Source organism: Manis javanica, chromosome 5, assembly GCF_040802235.1.
Source record: "Manis javanica isolate MJ-LG chromosome 5, MJ_LKY, whole genome shotgun sequence".
Classification (NCBI taxonomy): domain Eukaryota; kingdom Metazoa; phylum Chordata; class Mammalia; order Pholidota; family Manidae; genus Manis; species Manis javanica.
Genome location: NC_133160.1, coordinates 130,528,842 through 130,545,717, shown reverse-complemented (window position 1 = coordinate 130,545,717; position 16,876 = coordinate 130,528,842). Strand labels below are relative to the sequence as shown.

The window sequence follows — 16,876 nt, the reverse complement described above, 5'->3', positions numbered from 1 at the left end:
AAAACTACCCAAGATCAGAACCCCCAGACCAGATGGATTCACCAGTGAACTTTATCAGACATTTAGAGAATACATAATACCCATTTTCCTTAAAGCTTTCTAAAAAATAAAAGAGGACAGAATATTTCCAAACTTATTCTGTGAAGGCAGCATCACTTTAATTCCAAAACTAGGCAAAAAGAACACAAAAAAAGAAAATTAAAGACCAATATCCCTGATGAATACAGGTGCAAAAATACTCAATAAAACATTAGCAAACCAAATTCAAAAATACATAAAGAAGATCATACACCATGATCAAGTGGGATTCATTCCAGGAATGCAAGGATGGTACAACACTCGAAAATTCATCAACATCATCCACCACATCAACAAAAAGGACAAAAAACACATGATCATTTCCATAGATTCTGAAAAAGCATTCGACAAAATTCAACATCCATTCATGATAAAAACCCTCAACAAAATGGGTATGAAGGGCAAGTACCTCAACATAATAAAGGCCATATATGACAAACCCACAGCCAACATCATACTTAACAGCAAGAAACTGAAAGCATTTCCTCTAAGATTGGGAACAAGACAGGGATGCCCACTCTCCCTGCTTTTATTCAACATAGTTCTGGAGGTCCTAGCCTTGGCAATCAGACAACACACAGAAATAAAAGGCATCCACAAGGGTAAGGAAGAAGTCAAACTGTCACTGTTTGCAGATGACATGATATTGTACATAAAAAACCCTAAAGAATCCACTACAAAACAACTAGATATAATATCTGAATTCAGCAAAGTTGCAGGATACAAAATTAATACACAGAATCCATTGCATTCCTATACACTAATGATGAACTAGCAGAAAGAGAAATCAGAAAAACAATTCCATTCACAATTGCATCCAAAAGGATAAAATACCTAGGAATAAACCTAACCAAGGAGGTGAAAGACCTGTACCCTGAAAACTACAAAGCACTCCTAAGAGTAATTAAAGAGGATACTAATAAATGGAAATTCATCGTATGCTCTTGCTTGGGTAGGAAGAATTAATATTGTTAAAATGGCCATCCTGCCTAAAGCAATCTAAAGATTCAATGCCATTCCTATCAAAATACAGACAGCATTCTTCAAAGAACTGGAATAAATAGTTCTCAAATTCATATGGAACCACAAAAGATCCTGAACAGCCAAAGCAATCCTGAGAAGGAAGAATAAAGCAGGGGGAATCTTGCTTCCCAACTTCAAGCTCTACTACAAAGCCACAGTAATTAAGACAATTTGGTACTGGCACAAGAACAGAACCATAGACCAGTGGAACAGAATAGAGAGTCCAGATATTAACCCAAGCATATATGGTAAATTAATATATGATAAAGGAGCCATGGATATACAATGGGGAAATGACAGCCTCTTCAACAGCTGGTGTTGGCAAAACCAGACAGCTACATGTAAGAGAATGAAACTGGATTACTGTCTAACTCCATACACAAAAATAAACTAGAAATGGATCAAACACCTGAATGTAAGTCATGAAACCATAAAACTCTTAGAAGATGATATAGGCAAAACTCTCTTGAATATAAACATTTGCAACTTCTTCATGAACATATCTCCCTAGGCAAGGGAAACAAAAGCAAAGATAAACAAGTGGGACTATATCAAACTAAAACGCTTCTGCAGAGCAAAGGACACCATCAATAGAACAAAAAGGCATCCTACAGTTTGGGAGAATATATTCATAAATGACATATCTGATAAGGGGTTGACATCCAAAATATACAAAAAGCTCATGCACTTCAACAAACAAAAAGCAAATAAGCCAATTAAAAAATGGGCAGAGGAGTTGAACAGACACTTCTCCAAAGAAGAAATTCAGATGGCCAACAGGCACATGAAAAGATGCTCCACATCCCTAATCATCAGAGAAATGCAAATTAAAACCACAATGAGGTATCACCTCACACCAGTTAGGATGGTCAACATCCAAAAGACAAACAACAACAACTGTTGGTGAGGATGTGGTAAAAGAGGAACACTACTACACTGCTAGTGAGAATGTAAATTGGTTCAACCTTTGTGGAAAGCAGTATGGAGGTTCCTTAAAAAACTCAAATTAGAAATACCATTTGACCCAGGAATTCCACTCCTAGGAATTTACCCTAAGAATGCAGGAGCCCAGTTTGAAAAAGACATATGCACCCCTATGTTTTTATCACAGCACCATTTACAATAGCCAAGAAATGGAAGCAACCTAAGTGTCCATCAGTAGATGAATGGATAAAGAAGATGTGGTACATATACACAATGGAATATTATTCAGCCATAAGAAGAAAACAAATCCTACCATTGGCAACAACATGGATGGAGCTACAGGGTATTATGCTCAATGAAATAAGCCAGGTGGAGAAAGACAAGTATCAAATTATTTCAGTCCTCTGTGGAGTTGAAGAACAAAGAAAAAACTGAAGGAGCAAAACAGCAGCAGACTCACAGAACCCAAGAATGGACTAACAGTTACCAAAGGGAAAGGGACTAGGGAGGATGGGTGGGAAGGGAGGGATAAGGGGAAAAAGGTACATTATGATTAGCACACATAGCGTAGGTTGGGGGCACAGGGAAGGCGGTATAGCACAGAGAAGACAAGTAGTGATTCTATAGTATCTTACTACACTGATGGACAGTGACTATAATGGGGTATGTGGTGGGGACTTGATAATGGCAGGAATCTAGTAACCACAATGTTGTTTGTGTAAGTGTAAATTAATGATACCAAAAAATTTTTTTAAATAAAATAAATAAAAAATAAAAAACAAATTCTAAAAAAAGAAAATAAGGAAAGCCATAGATTAGGAGATAATTTTCACAATTCTATCTGATAAAGACCTCATAACAGAGTATATTAAAGAAAAATAACCTCTTATACCTCAATAATAAGCAAGCCATTTTTTAAAATAGGGAAGATTTGAGTAGACACTTCAAAAAAAATACGCAAATGATGAGTAAGTCCATGGAAACATGCTATCATTAGTCATTAAGAAAACGCAATTTAAACCACAAGTATACCACTACACAACCCCTAGGATAGCTGCAATTCAAAAACACTGATAATACCATGTGTTACTAAAATACCTCATACATTGCTGACGGAGATGTAAAGTGGTACAGCCACCTTAGGAAACAGTTTGTCAGCTATTTTATAAAGTTAAAAACATAATTAGCATATAATCCAGTAATTCTATACCTTGGTATTTGCTCAAGTAAAATGAAAATACATATCCACAAATGCTTAGCAGTTTTGTTCGTAATAGCTGGAAACAATCCAAATATCCAACAGCTGATAATTATAAACAAATTTTTCATATCCCATACAATGGAATAGTTCTCAGGAATAAAAAGATACAAACCACAGACATAGATGAGTATCAAAAGCATTATGCCAACTGCAAGCCAGACCCAGAAACCACAGACAGTATGATTCCTTCATACTATGTTGCAGAGAAGGCAAAATTGTACTAGAAGAAAACAGATTAGTGGTTGCCAGAGAGAGACCTTTTCAGGTGATAGGAATTTCCTGTTTCTGACTATGGTAGTAGTTGTAAGAATGTATGTTTGTCAAAACTCAATGTGTATGGGGCAGGGGTTGTAGTGGGTGGATAAGGAGTTTGAGGGAAATAATGGGGCACAAAAACTCCCAATCATTAATGAAAGTTGGTCATGGAGATAGTAGTAGAGCATGGGGAATATAGTCAATGATTCTGTAACATCTTTCTATGTTGATAGATAATAACCACACTAGAGGGGTGAGGATTTAATAATATGGGTAATGAACCACTGTGTTGTATATTTGAAACAAGATAAGATTGTACATCAGTAACACCTAAAAAAATTTTTTTCAATGTATATACTTACAGTGGGTGATATAATAAAGAGCAGAAATAAATAAAAAACAAGAAAACTAGAGGAAATTGGTTCAACCAAAAGCTAATTGAGAACCTTAATGAAATGTATCTCTAGCCAGACTCATGAGGAAGAAAACACTAACTACCCATATCAGGATCAACAGTGAATCTCTATAGATTATATGGGTATTTGGTTCACTATAGATATTTAAAGGGTAATAGGAGAATATTATAAACAATTTTACCAATAAATTGAACAACTTAGATGAAATGAACAAGTTCCTTGAAAAACTTAGCAAGCATATGAAGAGACAGAACCATACAACTACATGACCAATAGCCAAGAGAAAAACAAACAATATAAGCAAATTAATAGATGATGTAGATATTGGAATATACAAGCATTTAAATTATCAATATGTTCAAGAGAATTGGAGTCTATTAAAAATCTATAAAATAGGATCAAATGGGTGCTCTAGCACTAAAAGGTATGAAGTAAAATTAAGCACAATAGATTGGTTTTTGACTAAAGAAAAGAGTTTTGGAGCACTGTAAGACAGGCCAATAGAAGATACTAAAGTACAGAGAGAAAAAATAAATTAAGAGACATGTGGAACATGATCATTGAGTTATAACATCCTTAAGTTAGAGTCTGAAAAGGAGAAAACAGAAGCAGCAATTTGTGAAGAGGTAATGACAGAGAACTTTGCAAAACTAAAAAGAATCAAACTACAGATTCAAAAAGTTCTATGAACATAAAGCTAAATACATAGAAAAACCACACCTCAACACATCATAATCAAACTGCTAAAAAACTAATGAAAAAGAAAGTCTTAAATGTAGCCAAAGAAAAATAAAAGACATTATTCTCAGCCAGACTGTAAACTGGTACATTACCTTCAGTAAGACTAGCAGCTGACTTCAAAACAAAGACAGAAGACAATGAAAGATTTTTAAAATAAAAAGAAAATAACTACCCAGTGAAAATATTCATCAAAAAAGAAGGCAAAATTAAGATATTTTCAGACAAACAAAAACACAAACATTCACTGCCAGTATGTAAGCTAGTAACAAAATATATTTTAAAGCAAGCTATTCAAAGAAAAGGAAAATGAATCCAGACAAAAACACAAAAAGGCAGGAAGGAAGAGACCTGGGAAGGGTAAATATGAACAAATATCCACTATCTAAAGCATTACTAATAATTTCTTCTGGAGTTTAAAATATGTACAAATAAATGCAGAACAATAACAATGCATAATGCATAAAGGCTGGAAGAGGAGTTAAACTGGTATTGTGGAGAACGGTTAAAGCAATAATTTGTATTATACTAGTAAATCAGGTATACCTGTAATCCTCTAAACCACTTGAGATATAGTAAAAAAGTATATAACTAACAAGTTAATATCAGGAAACACAAAATATAAATAATTTGATTAACAAGAAAGCAAAACACATGACCCAAAAAGAAGTCAAAGCTGATGGTACTAGAAACTCAACTATTATCAGCACAAATTATCTAATACTCAAAGTAAAAGAATAACACCAGGTTAAAATAATGAGAACCTGTATTTATTCACAAGACATCCAGAAAACATGAGAAAAAAATTAGTTTACAAAACTGCACATATTCTATTTGCTAGAAAACTGTAACATGTACACATACACACATGCCTTAGAAAACACTGAGAAAAATATTAAGGCTGATCCCTGAGATTTTAGTTGTTTTCATCTCAGATTTGCTTTGTAATTTTTGATAATTCCTTTTTCAAGGAGTAAGACTCAATTTTCTAAAAACCACAAAACTATTTACAAAAAAAAATCAGATTACAAATTTTAATGATAAGCTATAACGAAGTGTACAAAACAAAAATAAAGGAATGCAATCAAGTCTAAAATGCTAAATTATGTAAATATATTTCACAATATAATTTACTGGTGAAACTGAGACATCTTTTTAATTACGGATACATTGTATCATTACCACTTTTGATGGAGATACTATACTATAGTCTGTTAAGCATATATTATGCCTGAAAAATGAATATAGCTTAATTTAAAAATACTTTATTGCTAAAAATGCTAAATGTCATTGAGCTTTCAGTGAGTCATAATCTTTCTGCTTAGTGGAGGGTCTTGACTTGCTGCTGACTAACCAGGGTGGTTTCTGAAGGCTGAGGTTAAGTGTGGCAATTTCTTAAAATAAGACAACAATGAAGTTTGCTACATCAATTAACTCTTCCTTTCACAATTTCTCTGTAGCATGTGATGTCTTCACAGCTAGCATTTTACCCACAGTACTTCTTCCAAAATTGGAGCCAATCTTCTCAAACCCCGCCACTACTTTATCAACTAAGTTTATATCATGTTCTAAATCCTTTCTTAAAATTTCAACAATCTTTACAGCACTTTAACCAGAAGTAGATTCCATCTCCAGAACGACTTTCTTTGCTAATCCATAAGAAGCAATTCCTCATCCATCAAGTTTTATCATGAGATTGCAGCTATTCAGTCACATCTTCAGATTCCACTTCCAATTCTACTTCTCTTGCTATTCCCATAACATCTGTAGTTACTTCCTCCACTAGTCTTGAACCTCTCAAAGATACCCTCAAAGAGGCTGACTTGGAATCAACTTCCAAATTCTGTGAATGCTGATATTTTGAACTCTTCTCATGAATCACCAATGTTTTGAATGGCATCTAGAATGGTGGATCCTTTCCAGAAAGTTTTCAATTTACTTTGCCCAGATCCATTAGAGGAATTACTATGGCAGCTAGAGCCTTGCAAAATATATTTAAGTGTAAGACTTGAAAGTCAAAATGACTCTGATCAATGGGCTGCACAATGGATGCTGTGGTAGCAGGCATGAAAACATTAATCTCATACATATTAATCAGAGAGCTCTTAAATGACTAGGGGCACTGTCAGTAAGCAGTAATATTTGGAAAGGAATCTTTCTGAGCAGTCAGAACAGTAACTAGTTTACTTAAAAGTCAGTAAGCCATGTTGTGAACAGATGCACCATCATCCAGGTTTTGTTGTTCCATTACAGAGGACAGCAAGAATAGATTTAGCATGATGCTTAAGGCCCTAGGATTTTTGGAATGGTCAATAAGCATTGCCTTCAACTTAAAGTCGCCAGCTGCATTAGCTCCTAACAAGAAAGCCAGCCTGTTCTTCGAAGATCTGAAGCAAGGCATGGACTACTTCTCTCTAGCTATGAAAATTCTCTGTGGCATTTTCTTTCAGTATACAGCTGTTTCACCTACAATGAAAATCTGTTGTTTAGTGTAGCCACCTTCATTATCTTTGCTAGATCTTCCAAATAACTTGCTGCAGCTTCCACATCAGCACTTGCCGCTTTTACATTATGAAGATGGCTTCTTTCCCTAAACCTCATGAACCAACCCCTGCTAGCTTCAAACTTTTTTTCTGCAGCTTCCTCACTTCCCAGCCATCACAGAATTGATGAGAGTTAGGAATCTTGCTCTGAATTAGGCTTTGGTTTAAGGGATTACTAAAGCTGATTTGATCTTCTACCCAGACCACTCAAACTCTTTCTATACTAGTGATAATGATGTTTTTGTCTGAATATTCATGTGTTCATTGAAACAGTACTTTTATTTCCTTCAGTAACTTTTCCTTTGCATTCATAACTTTGCTGTCCCAAGAAGCCTAGTTTTCAGCCTTTTTCAGCTTTCAACATGCCTCATTAAGCTGAATCATTTCTATTTAAAAGCTGAATCACTTTTGATTTAAAGGCACAATGTGAAACTCATCTTTCATTTGAACACTTGAGAAGCTATGGCAGGGTTATTAAGTTACCCAATTTCAATATCGTTATGTCCCTGGGATTAGGGAGGCCCAAGGAGAGGGAGAGACACAGGTAATGGCCTGTCAGTAGAGCAGTCAGAACACATACAACATTTATTGATTAAGTTCACCATCTTATATGGGAACAGTTCATGGCCACCCAAAACAATTACCATTGTACAATCATAGATAAATGATTACCGACCAAACAAATACAATAATGAAAAAGTTTTCAATATTGCAAGAATTACCAAAATGTGGCACAGAACAACAAAGTGAGAAGATGCTGTTAGAAAAATGGCACTGATAGACTTGCTGAATTCAGGGCTGCCAGAAACCTTCAATTTGTAAAAAAAACACTATCTGTGAAGCACAATAAAGCAAGCAAAATAAAACAAGTATGCCTTTATCAACTTCACCTGATTACTAATGCTATTACTTCTAAAAGTAACACCATTATTCATTTTAAAAATTGAAAACTTCAGTGTCCAACAGAAAACGGTAAGTAAATTGTTATACAGAGAAGAGAATAGTAACTAAAAATAATCACATTGTAGAAAACCAATAACATAAAAAATGTTCAACATTCACTGTTAAGTGAATAGAAGAGCTTGCACAACAGTGGAGTGAGCCCATTCTGTAAACACCATGTCTAAGTGTACATATACAATAGCTAAACAAAAATGCCAGAAGATAATATTGAGGGTTAACAATGGTATTGTTAGGTGGTGGGATTTCCAGTGATAGTTTTAAAATGTAACTTAAGCTTTTTTGTGTGTTTCTCGTTTTCTGCATTGCAGATGCCCTATTTTTATAACTGGGGAGGGGGAAGAGATTAAGAAAGAAAGGCAACTGTTTACGTTAAAACCATACTTTAATACTTAAGATAAATTCTTAGCTAGACATATGGTTTAATCCTCAATGGTAGAAACCCATTTGTGCTTTTTTAAATACAAAACTTCTGAACATGAATCAACCTATATTTTCATTTTCTACTATTTGGGTGAGAATTAAAAACAGAAGTACCTGATTTAAGGTACTGATAAAATGAGATCTTTGAAAAAGAGGGGAATTTTTTTGTCTACTTGGCCTTATTAATGTAAGTAGAATTCTAAAAAATTAAAGATAAATTACATCCTAAACAGTATACTATAAAAGTCAAAAGCAATTCATAAAAAAATCTTTATAAGTGATTTCATTCTGTAGACTTCTAAGACATAAAATAATAAGCAGAATTACATCTTTGTGAAATACACACCTAGAACAAGTAGCTCAGAGCTGATACTATACTTAAAAGGAGAGTTTAGGTAATTTAATATTTGCATAATCAAAAACATGGGAAAAAACAGGACTCTGTTACCTGCCTAATTCACAGATGGTACACTTAACAGAGCTATAAAAATGACTAACAAATGGTTGTAAAGCAACCTATAAATATAAATGCCACTATAATAATTACAGTCAATTAGTAAGAAATTGCTTTGACTCTAAAAAGTACTCTATAATTCCCACAACTCCAACTAGAATTTTAGACTCAGAAAAGGAGAAAATGCAGTACCTGCTGGTAAAATGGCTACAAGAAACTATTCAATTTTATGTATCTGCAAAGAACTGGAAAGAAACAGACATAATCAGTAAAAGGTTTAGAATCTTGATTGATTTTCACAATGTTGTTGTTTACTTTCATAGTTTAAAATTTCAAATAAAGTATTATTTGACACAGCACCAAAAGTAAAAATTCTGGGAGGAGAAGGTACAGTAAATATGTGCTCCGAAAAAAGGAAATGAGATAAGAAACAATTTACTTGTAATACTAACACCACCTGACATATTAGAAGGTAGACAATAATGAACTGACAGAATTAAATATCGTAGTTTAATATTTCTAACAATCCTGAAATCTAAGAGAGGTCGTACTACAATTATCAAATGGAACATCAAATGACTCCTTCCAGTGGGACAGAGTAAAAACAAACCAAAAAAGGCAACTATCAATTAGTCTTATAAATGCCTGCATAAGGATGCAACTTAACTCCTTACTTCCTTACTCATTAAGGCCTGCTATTTATTTGAGCTTTCTAAGTTTGTTCTACCCTTTAACTGCTTAAAAGGTTAAGTAAGATACATACTCTCCCAAAGACAAGTACCAAATTATTTCACTCATTTGTGGAGTATATCAACAAAGCAAAACTGAAGTAACAAAACAGCGGCAGACTCACAGACTCCAAGAAGGGAGTAGCAGTTACCAAAAAGGGGTTGGGGAGGGAGAAAGGGATTAAGCAGCACTGTAATTAGCACACACAATATAGGTAGGTCATGAGGAAGGCAGTATAGCAGAAAGACAAGTAATGACTCTATAGCATCTTACTACACTGATGGGACAGTGATTGCAATGGGGTGGGGGGGGCCTTAGTATGGATGAATGTTGAAACCACAATGTTGCTCACGTGGAACCCTTATAAGATTGTTTATCAATGATACTTTAATTTTAAAAAAAGATATATACTCTCCCTCCAAACTCTATGCCCACAAAAATAAAAAGTTGGGAATAGTTTCATCCTTACAAACTTTAGGTTTTTCTTCTATTAAAATTTCCTATCTTATTAGAATCATTATGTACATGCTCTTTTAACCATATAAGGTTTCAGGCTAACTGAGGGTAGGGTCAATTGTACTGCATCTTTCTATGTAACTCACATAGCTTAGTAAGGAGTATTAATACTCAACTTTCTACAGACTATCCCCTAAGAAGAATTAAGCCTTGGTGATTCTTTGCAACTTGGTTAAAAAACAAACAAGCAAAACCTCTAGAACTGCTAGAAAGATAGTATTCTCTCTTGAAGCAGGGTGTGAAGGGTGGGTAGGAGTGAGTATACTGTGGGCCTACTGTCAGTTAAGCACAAACCAGACTAAAAGGCCTCTTCACCTTTTCCCCTTCAAAGGAAGAGATCCAAGTCAGCCAGAGACTCTTAGTTAAGGACAGCGTCAGCTTATTCACTCCAGGGGACCTGGAGAAACTGATGTAATCTGGTTTAGTGATCTACAAGTACAGGAGAATAAAATCAAAGTTTAACCTATGAGCTACTGACCAGGTCAAAACCCAAAGATAATCCTAGAATATGGACTCTATAAAGAGTCCTATAAAAGCCATGGAATCCACGTTTTTCAAGAGAACCTAATCTATACCACATAAAGCTCACAGCAGTAGGACGTCACTGCAGACTCCAAGAGCACATCAACCTGACTGGCCCCTCACAAGTGAAAAGATGAGTATACTGTATATTAAACTTTCTGACCTACTCCAAGTCATTTCCTTGTCCTGTGGGTAGAAACAGAGCCAACTGGTAGAGCAGATGACCAATCAAGGCAATTCAATTTTCAAGATTCCAAAGTCTATGTTTGAAATGCCCAGAAAGAAATCTAGAAGGTTATACAATGGTGTCAACTGTTACCTCTAGGGAGGGATGTGAGATAAAGGTGAAAATGTGCAAAGAGGGCTTTCACTTATTATACATACACATTGTATTGTTTTAATTTTTCATGAGCATCAATTTTCTTCTGTATTTAAAAAACAATTATTTTAAGTAAAATTTTGAAATGTGATTCTATTTTTTTCAAGAAGATTGAATAGACCCACATAGAATTCAAATGAAAAATATATGGCATTTTATATAAGGTTGCCTACTGGAGATCTACAGATACAAAAGAATAATACAATTATCCCATCCTACAAATAAAAGGGAATATTGGCAATATAACAAAAATGCCCAGAGCAACTGTCACCCACTATTCAAGATTCACTACTATGATGATACAATATTAGCCACCAGAGGGAGTTTGAGTACCCTCTCCTCAAAATTATACCTACTCTAACAACACCCTTTTTAACTTTAACCTAATTAAAAAGTTAAGCTAGCAGAACTTTAGAATCTTAATACAATATTGTATCAATCCATGTCATAAAAATGTTTTAGCTATTGGCACCAGCAGAACACAGCCTCTCAGTTTTAATTTTGCATAAATAACTCACACACATACACATAAATTTACATTTCACTGAGATTCATGTCTGATTTCCTTACGATGAAAAAGTGTCCCAGTCTGAAAAGCAAACTACCTGTACAATCAATTCTATTATTTTAATGGGAGTGTTCATATTCTCCAACTGTTTGTCATAACAACTTTGAGGTTAAAAAAGTAAAAGGTAAAATTTATACAACAATGAATCCTGAAAAAAGAAGGGGGCACAAAGTATCCTCTGACAACAGTAATTCAACCATAACGCCCAACATAAATAATGTCATTATATATTTTAGCAAAGCAAAATATGACTAAGCATCTTTAAAAGTTAGTCTGTGACTTTAACATCTTAAAATTAAAGTATAAATAGCCAAAGTTATCCTATACTTTCTTTCAATTTTATTTTTTCTAAAAAATATTAAGAGCAATATTGAAAATGGCCAAAATCACCATAATTGGGGAAGACAGACAAAAATCACGAAGCAAATTATTTTGCAGAGGAGGACTTTTGTTTTAACTAGCTTATAATTCATAGTATAATCACAAAAAAATTTAAATATAAAGACATCACCGTGTACATCTCGTTTACCATCCTCCCATACTTCTCCTTCTCCCTTATCATTACATTTCCCCCATCGTTTTCCAGTATCTACCCATTTTCTTTATAGACAGAAGAGCAAACACAAGTTTATATTCTTATTCCACCCCTCCTCCCTTTAACACCTAGAGTAGCACATTACTCACCCTGTCCTACACCTTGTTTATTTCACTTTACAGCATATTTTGGAGATCTTTCCACGCCAATACACAGAAAACTTCCTTATTCTTATTTTCATAGCTGATCATGACTAGTTCTACCACATCTTGCATCTTCTTCAGGCTAACCTTTAATGATATTCTGTTCAGTCAACTACTAAATGCCTGAGTTAGTTTCCTTCCTCCTCCCCAAAATTTAAAACTAGATTTGAGGCATCCCAAGGAATAATTTTCAGAGAAAGCAACTCTCTAACTAAATTACAGCTTTTTCAGAATGTGTGTTTTTCAAGTAGATAGCAAACATTCCACAATTTTCCCCCTCTAGCACTTAAAGCTACAAATTAAAAAGCAATCCTCAAGTGAAATTACCTTTTTTTTACTTGGACGTTCAGCGAAATAGTCAAACCAACAATGTTTCTTTACTTCCTGTGCATTTCTTTCACTGCTGTAAAAGAAAAGGCTAATTAAAAAAAAAAAAAGGTTAGTGAGCCCTCAAGCCACTGAGCAAGGCATCCTAATCGCAAGATACCACCACCTGATTTGATCTTTCATCGGCCTGGCCAAAAGCCCAGGCTTTTACCTTTCAGGATTCTGCTATTATCGACAGGACTTCTACACCAGCGAAAATACTCTCACGAATTTAAGCTCTGCGGCGCTATGTGCTGGAAATTACAAATCAGGGTCCAGAGCGCCAGGACCCTCTCTACAGAGACTCCAGCTCCGCTGGCGACAAGGGATCTAGAAAAGGCGACAGGGACCGGGGAGGCATGGGTCCACGGGAGAAAGAAGAACAGGCGCCGCGCGGCCAGCCCTCGAACCCGCACAGTCGCCAAGCCGCCCGCGTCCCTGGGCCAGAGTCCCGGAACCACGACCACTAACGGAACCAGCCCACGGGCGGCGGCGGTCGCCGCTCGGACAGCGGACCGCGATGCGCGGGCCGGGCACCGGGAGGGCGGGGGTTCCCCGGGGGAGCTGGCCGTCCCGGCGTTCCATTGGGCGCCGCTCCAAACGTGCCCGAGTTGTGACAGGAATAAAGTGGGTCACAAGGCCTAGCGGGTCCCCAGCAAAAGACCTCTCCGCACCGCGTCTCCTGCTTTCCCAGCAGCCCCGCTGCCGGAATCGGCCCCAACCCCTGGGCGCGCTCTGGCCCCCCGGCCCTGCCGTGCACCCCAATGCCGCCCCTACCCCGCAGGTAACCCCAGCTGCCCCAGAAGGCCCCTCCGCCAAGGCGGGCCTCCGCCCCAACTCCTGGGAAAAGACATACTAGGGTGACAGGCAAAACTTTAGTGCCGCCTTCCCCTCCCTTGGCCGCCGCCCCCCGGCCCCACAGACACACCGGCCCTCGCTCCCTCCCTTTCCCCGCGCCCTCACCGTGCGGCTTGCGGTGGCTCCGACTTCTTCCTTCCCCCACCCTCGGGTCTGGCTGCAGTGACTCGGCACCACCCACCCGGCTGCGTGAAGGAGACACGCAGCTCCCAGCACGAGCAGCACCTGGGGCTGTGAGTGGCGCCCCCCACCCACCTCCAAAAATTTCACCGCTACTGCCACCCGCTCCTCCCCCTCCTTTCCTTTCCCCTCCTCCACCGGCACCGGGAGCACGCATGCGCCGCCGGGGCGAGCCTACCGGCGGACGTCAAACCCCGGGCCCACCCGGTGGAACGCACTCACAGGGAGCGCGCACGCGTCGGCAGCCAGATTTCCTTCGCGCTCCCGCTTTCGGGGGTTTCCTTTTTTAAGCCGGTAGCCGCAAGCCGCGTCTGTGATTGCGCTCCCGCTGGCGCATGCGTCGTCAAGGACCCCCGCGGGCTCCGCCGGCCGGCGCTCTGCGTGCGCCCCTCCCCTCACTCTCCCTTTTCCCGGCGCGTCTTGGTGCGCATGCGACCTACCCCGTTAGGCGGCGCGGAGCCTCGGCGGGGATCCCGGGCGCCCGAGGAGACTCCGGCTCCCTCGGGCCCTGCGTCTGCGCGGTTCGCGACCGCCATCGGGCGCGAAGGGAGACCGGCGTCTCCCAGTGCCCCGTTCTCCGCATGGTTCCTGGAAAGCTCGAGAGGCTGAGCGTGGTCGGACGGAGGGTGCGGTCGGTCGGGGGAGCATTAGCTTTAGTCCGGGCGGCTTTGGCTTTCACCCTGGTTTCGGGGAGCGAGAAGGAAGAGCTAGCTTCCTTTCGGATGAGGAATCTGGAGGCCATAGGGAACCATCTTCTTGAAAAGCAAAGCAGTTCGCCCACGTCAGGGAAGATTTTTTCCCTCTCCTGCGGTATTCGTGTTTCCTCTCCTAGGGCTTAGGTTTGCGAAGGGGGAATGGACTGCCAGCGTCGTCTTTTCCCCCTCCTGGAGGGTACTAGCACACTTTGGGTCGCTGCTTTTTGAGGGTAGGCCTGCGGAGGCAGGACGTGCGCCCTTGGCTGGAGGAGAGAGGCAGGTGGCTAGGATGTGTTCCCAAGGAGTTTTTATCACCTAGCCCTCTCAACCAGGTGACAATATAATGGAAGATGGAGGATGAAGCAGCAGGGATACATCAGGATCCTAATTTAGACGGCTTCCCTTGTTAGAAAAAGGGAAGCCTACCTGTCTTACGGGGGAAATTGATGCTTAAGCCATATTTCGTGCACATAGGAAAGCACAGTTCACTATTTGTAAATTACTGGAAAAGAGGTCTTTACAGTCCTAATTACTATTATTTTTCATGTTTTAATGAATATCCTTTGGATTTGAAATAGAATCCACCTTTTTTCAAAAAATAAATTGTTGGCTGTAATATCCTGCATTCAAGGTAACATTCACTTCAGTAAACATTTCAAATTCTTGATGTATGCTCAGAGAAACAGACCAAAACTGAGGAACTTACTCAGATCCCTGGTCCTTCACCTAAAGATTTATCTGAAGACTTGGAAACCAGGATTTGATAACTCACTCCATCACATAGCAGGAGGGATTTTAGTAGACATTTTTACTTAGTCAGCATTCATTCCCTATGCTGATAATTTCCTTTGGAGAACTCAGTCCATATGACTGGGGCAGGACTCCTAGGGGAAAAAAATGTTTGGGTTAATTCTCTGTCTTAGGCTGGAGTTAACCAAAAAAAGAGTGAGCTCCCTCTTTTCCTATGCATTTAAGTCATGAAATGGAGACCTGATGGATTCTGAGAAGGCAATGTGGAGAAAAGCAGCTTCAAAGACAGAGATTTGGCTTGCAGAAATGTTTGATGCTCTGAATCCAATGTGGACTACATATCCATGGAAATTGCTATTAATCAATAAGCTCTTTCATGTGTTTAATTGCTTAAACCAGTAATAGGTTTTCTGTCACTTGGAATCACAAATCCTGATACTAGTAACAAGAAAGGAGGCAAAGTTAACTGATAAAGTAGATCACAGCCAAAGGGATCTGAATGCCTTTACTAGGATGTTGATGTTTGGATTTTATTCTAGAGAAAGAGATCCCTCCTCAGATTCTACATAATCTAGAACACATATCTTCAAAAATACCTTTGCCCTTTTTAATGGTTCCATTGTCCTTAGTCACTAGAACCAAATCATGTTCATCTTTGCCTCCTTCTTCTCTCACTTTCTGCATTTAATCATTTACCAAGAGCTGTTGATAATCCCATTTTTCTATTCAGTCCTCTGCCACTGCTTACATGTTTCCCATGGTTCAGTTCACCACTTATCCTTTCTCCCATATGCTCTCCCAAGAAGAAAACTAAGATATTTCCAATAAATTTTTCAGATTCCACTTTTACCTAAAAACAAAAATCTTGCCTCATAATTTCAATAGATCCTAAATTTACATTCACAGCCTAAATCCTCCTTAAATACAACTTACTTAACTCACATACTCTGTTCATTCCTTCATGAATACCTTACTATTAACGCATTTCTAACTTCCCAATTGATTCCCCAAGTTGATACCTTGATAGAGGCAATAGAGCATAGTGCTTAAAAGTACAGAATTGGAAACTAAACTGCCTGGATTTAAATCCCAGCCCCACCCTTTAATATCTGAATGGCTTTGACATTATTTCTCTGTTCAGTTTTCTTATCTGTAAAATGAGGGTAATATTGAACTTGTCTTTCTGTAACATCTTACTATGTTAATAGTGACCACACTAGAGGGGGTGAGGATTTAATAATATGGGTAACTGTTGAACGACTGTGTTGTATATTTGAAACCAACATAAGATTGTATATCAATGGTACATCTACTAAAAAATAATGAACTTGTCTCATATGATAACTGAGAGGAGATATAGATGATAGATAATAGATATAGGAGTGTGTGTGTGTAATAGTACCTGGTACATAGAAATACCATCTAAGTGTTAATTATTAATGATGTTCCTTTTTGGGTGATTATCTTTTTTTCTGAAATTCTGCTCCTAGTTCCCTATGT

The 16,876-nt window shown here is 38.1% G+C and overlaps 1 protein-coding gene across 24 annotated transcripts in view; it reads right to left on the bottom strand.

The window, feature by feature from the left end:
- Positions 1-14,315, bottom strand: part of CLOCK (clock circadian regulator) — a 168,827-nt gene extending 154,512 nt beyond the window's left edge. For 7 of the 24 annotated variants that reach the window (XM_073237579.1, XM_073237581.1, XM_073237575.1 and 4 more), the window contains exons 1-2: positions 13,857-14,060; positions 12,855-12,930 (exon numbers count right to left, since the gene is read on the bottom strand). The gene's annotated coding sequence lies outside the window, so the exon portion shown is untranslated. Of the gene's footprint in view, positions 1-12,854; positions 12,946-13,065; positions 13,152-13,856; positions 14,063-14,153 lie in introns of those variants that run through there. The other 17 variants (XM_073237585.1, XM_073237577.1, XM_037018696.2 and 14 more) reach the window with 8 other exon arrangements.
- Positions 14,316-16,876: the final 2,561 nt, after the last annotated feature.